Source organism: Carcharhinus amblyrhynchos, chromosome 16 (assembly GCF_965287045.1).
Source record: "Carcharhinus amblyrhynchos chromosome 16, sCarAmb.v2.hapA, whole genome shotgun sequence".
In the NCBI taxonomy this organism is placed as follows: Eukaryota; Metazoa; Chordata; class Chondrichthyes; order Carcharhiniformes; family Carcharhinidae; genus Carcharhinus; species Carcharhinus amblyrhynchos.
Window position 1 is genome coordinate 8,894,092 of NC_137339.1, and position 5,080 is coordinate 8,899,171.

Genomic DNA, 5,080 nt, shown 5'->3' on the forward strand with positions numbered 1-5,080 from the left:
AAACAATATTTTTCACTGTTTGTTAATAGCTGTGATAATAATAAATCAAACCAAATCTCCTGGTTCTCCCACTCAACAATTTCTCCTTTAACTTGCCTCATTTCCTCATCTCATTCATTCATTTTTATCATCCTTCTTTCTCACTTCCATTTTTCCACTTCTCCATTCCCTCTCTCCTTCTTGCTGCCACTTCCCGCCACCCCCCCCAGCCTTTCAGGGTATTTGCCTTAACTATCTGTACCTCTGTTCTGCCATTCAGACATCCTTGATCATTTAATGGGCACTTTTAGCACCTCTCTCAGCCTTCTTCATCCTCATTTACATTCCCTTTGCCGTATTACAGCTCCCCGCAGCCCCCCCCCAAACCCCAATCGTATAAATCTTCTCTGATTTTCTTTGCTCTTAGCTCTGACAAAGGGCTATCCAGACTCGAAACGTTGGCTCTATTCTCTCTCCACAGATGCTGTCAGACCTGCTGAGGTTTTCCAGCATTTCCTCTTTTGGTTTCAGATTCCAGCATCCGCAGTAATTTGCTTTTAGCTGTTCTGATGTGGACTTTATTGTCAATGCAAACTGTTTTGAACAAGGTGCTGCTGAGGCAGGTAAATCTGTCCACTTTGTTAATCCTGTGTCTGTAATAGTTAGCTTTACATAATGCTTTTGTGGGGCAGGTTGGCGCAGAACTTCAGTCTTGTTTTGTTCAAATCCAAAGTTATCTCAAGCAGAAGAGAAGCAGTCCATTTAATGTTGCATTTCTTGTTTTGAACAAGCTTTTTTTGTTTTTTTGTCAGGCAGACTTTTATTTTCATGAAGTTCCAACAGTCAATGTATTTTAGAAGAAAGTGTTTGGTCTCTTGGTGGTGAAATGTGGCTTGTGCTGTTGATACAAGATTCAATGTGGCTGAGGGAATTTGACCTTGGAGTTATGGAACTGCTTAACAGGACAGTGACACTGCAATCTCCTCTACCTCCATCATCTGAATGGAGTGAGCCCGGGCACGATGGCGAGCTCCCATATCATGGTAGTACCGAGTGACAGCACCAGCAGTGGTCAGGTCCCTGTACAAATTGTGGGTTCCACTTTGAGAGTCATAGCGCAACCAGATACCAAAGTTCTTTACTTTTGCGGGCGACTTCTCAAAAACCAGTCCACAAAAGATTATTTTGCCAGCAGACTTCTTCAGTTTCTTCATCAGTGAAATGAAGTACCAGGCTGGAGACTTGACAACAATATGATTTGGAGCAAAGATGCGCATCCAATAGAGCGCAGGGCTGGGCTCCTTAGCCAAGGGCAGGCGCCGCCCAATCACTTTGTATCCTTTAAGGGTGCCTGAAGCCTTCATGTTGTCTCTCGCTCGCCTGCCACCAAAAAACACAGAAACTAGGAGCAGGAGTAGGCCACTCAGCCCTTTCGAGCCTGCTCCACCATTCAGTATGATCATGGCTGATCCTCCATCTCAATGCCATATTCTCACTTTCTCCCCACATCCCTTGATGCCATTAAAATCTAAAACAAAATCTATTTCTTTCTTGAATACATACAATGACTTGGTCTCCACCGCCTTCTGTGGTAGAGAATTCCATAGGTTCACTATCCCTTGAGTGAAGAAATGTTTCCCCATCTCAGTCCTAAATGACTATCCCGCACCCTGAGACTGTGACTCATGGAACCAGGGGAATATCCTCCCAGCATCTAGTCTGCTCAGCCCTGTTAGACTGTTATACATTCCAATCAGATTTCCTCTCATCCTTATTAACTCCAGTGAATACAGGCCTAGTCAAACCAATCTGTCCTCATAGGACAGTCCCAACAATCCCAGTATCAGGCTGGTAACCCTCCCCTGCACTCCCTCCATAAGTATATCGTTTCTTAGGTAGGGATGCATACAATACTCCGGGTATGATCTGACCAAGGCCCTGTGTAATTGTGATAAGACATCCCTATGTCTGAACTCAGATCCTTTTGCAATGAAGGCCAACGTAGTATTTGCCTTCTAGTTGTTTGCTTCACCTATCTGTCCACTTTGACTGGCGCAGAAGCACACCCAGATCCCTTTGTACAACCACACTTCCCAGTACATCACTGTTGAAATAATACTCTTCCTTTCTGTTTAATTTCACATTTAATACAGAGCAGGGCTAAAGGATCTTAATGGTGTGTATTCAACCACATTGCTGTGACTCTGGAGTCACATGTAAGCCAGACTGGGTAAGGATGGCAGATTTCCTTCCCTAAAGGACATAAGAGAACTAGGTGGGTTTTTCCAACAATCGACAATGGTTCTATGGTCATCAGTAGGTTCTTAATTTGAGATTTATTTTAACTGAATTCAAATTCCACCATCTGCTGTAGCGAGATTGGACCCCAGAGCATTAGCTGAGTTTCTGGATTCATAGCCGAATGATAATACCAGAAGGCCATCAGCTCCCCACTCAAGAGTTAACCACATCTCTGTGCATCGGGAGTCACATTCTGAAAGATGTGCTGGTTAGTCGCGTTGACCCGAACAGCCGCCAGACTGTGGCTACTAGGGGAATTTCAGAGTAACTTCATTGCAGTGTTAATGTAAGCCTTACTTGTGACTAATAAATAAAACTTAAACATGTAAGCCAGACCAAGTAAGGACGGCTGATTTCCTTCCCTAAAGGGAATTTGTGAACCAGATAGGTTACTGTTGACTGTTTTATGGTTACCATTACAGAGACTAGCTTTCAATTCCATGTTATTTAAATTCCACTAGCTACCATATTGTGGGAGTTAAATCCATGTCCCTAGAACATTAGAATCATAGAACCCTACAGTGCAGAAAGAGGCCCTTCGGCCCATCGAGTCTGCACGGAACACAATCCCACCCAGGCCCAACCCCCATATATTGTACCCTCTAACTTACGCTTCCCTGGACACAAAGGGGCAATTTCTTAACATGGCCAATCAACCTAACCCTCACATCTTTGGACTGTGGGAGGAAGCCAGAGTACCCAGAGGAAACCCATGCAGACATGAGGAGAATGTGCAAACTCCACACAGACAGTGACCCGAGCCGGGAATCAAACCCAGGACCCTGGAGCTGTGAAGCAGCAGTGCTAACCACTCTGCTACCGTGCCACCCGGGTCTCTGGAATATTATTGTTCTTTGTAGTCACTTTGCTAACATCAGTTGTGGTTAAACATCCTTAGAAAACCAGCACTGGGACTTCAGTTTGACCATTGTTAGTCACCCTGCTGACTGCGTGCCGATGTAAAGAAAGTAAAACAAAACCTGTATTTATATAGCACCTTTTGCGATGCCTCAAATTGCTTTAAAACCAAGTAGACGCTTCTGATCACAATTTTTGGATGAAGACTGTGCCTTTGGAACTCTGTTTGGTTGTACACCACTGTCAGCTGAGGATCAGGTTAAATCCTTGAAAATGAGGAGCTGAAACTCTTCACGAAGACTGATTGTGCTGAGTTGGCTGCTGAACCAAGTGATAAGACCGGTCTTTGTTGTATTTGCCATTTAACATGTAATTTATTGTTTATAATCAACTGCAGTTTGACTGTTAATTTATGTTTAACTGCTGTTGATTTTGGGTTTTAAAATATAGATGTTCGCACAAGATGGTTTTTAGTGCTTGCTTTCTTTGACTTTTGACTCTTGTATAGTTTTTTGTTTTAAACTGGAATTTTGTGGCTTTATTCTTTCAGTAAGTAAATAAGATATGGGTTTCTATAACTCTTTTTAAAGTTTACTCATCTCTCTATTAAGATTGTAGCACCACCTACCAGAAAGTAGTACCCCACGTTAACCTGAGTTGAACTTTAATAAACTTGCAAATGGGCAATTAATTGGTAAATGATGTCACCCTGATAGCATTGGTGGGCAATGTTATCAAATGGCAAAGCAGGCTTGGGGGACTTGCTCCTTTTCCTAATACACATGTTTGTAGGGTGGCACGGTGGCACTGTGGTTAACACCTGATTCAATTCCGGCCTGGGGTCACTGTCTGAGTGGAGTTTGCACCCTCTCCCCGTGTCTATGTGGGTTTCCTCTGGGTGCTGTGGTTTCCTCCCACACTCCAAAGATATGCAGGTTAGGTTGACTGGCTGTACTAAATCATCCCTTAGTGTCAGGGGACTTGCAGGGTAAAGGGTTGCGGGGATGGGGCTTGGGTGGGATTGTGGTCGGTGCAGACTTGATGGGCCAAATGGCCTTCTTCCGCGCTGATTCTTTGTCATTCTAGATGGATGAGGTGAGCTGAACTAGATGACCTTTGTCATCCATAATTATCTTGGAAACAGTAGGTGGAATCTAGAGTTTTATTTATTTTGCAGCTGATGAAAGTTCACTGTGAGCTGGCTTTGTGGGGTGAAATTGCCAGGACGGGAGTGCAGAATAGGCTCATAGCGAATCAGTAACCTGTTTTATACTTAAAAAACATTCTCAAGAGTCTTTTCCATTAACTTCAATCTTGTCCTTTTGTCTAGTTATCTATTACCCCACCCTATCTTGGATACCTACTTTTACTTGCTTTTCGAGGTATTAAAAATCTTGATAAAGTTATGTTGCGTATTTGATATTGAAAATATATTGCAGTGAGAAGCAGCAAATAGCAGAGCCTTCAGACTTGCTGATCAAGAGACATAGATACAATTGTGAACCAATCAGACTTTGTCTTAAAGAACAAAGAAAAACACAGCACAAGAAACAGGCCCTTCGGCCCAATGAGCCCGAGCCGCCATTTTAACATTATGAGTCCCCTCTCCACCCATGACCCTTGTCATTCCACATTGACAGAAGACTAATTTAGGGACAATTTATTACACCAATCAGCCTAACAGGACATCTTTGGGGTGTGGGAGGAAACCGGAGCACCCGGAGAAAACCCACACAAGCACGGGGAGAATGCGCAAACTCCCACAGACACTGGCCCAAATCCATGTATCTGCACAGCTAGCAGTGATAGTCACTGAGCAGTCTTCTGGCTGCTTACAAGTTGTGTTGTACGGAGATACCTGAGGGCTTCAATGCTTCTCACTGACAATGTGGAGGCTTTGAAGAGGGTACAGAGAAGATTTATCAGCATGTTGCCTGATATG

General features: G+C 43.6%; 1 pseudogene; it reads right to left on the reverse strand.

The window, feature by feature from the left end:
- Window positions 1-832: 832 nt before the first annotated feature.
- LOC145353620 (large ribosomal subunit protein eL20 pseudogene) lies at window positions 833-1,346 on the reverse strand (annotated as a pseudogene).
- Between the last annotated feature and the right edge of the window lie 3,734 nt (window positions 1,347-5,080).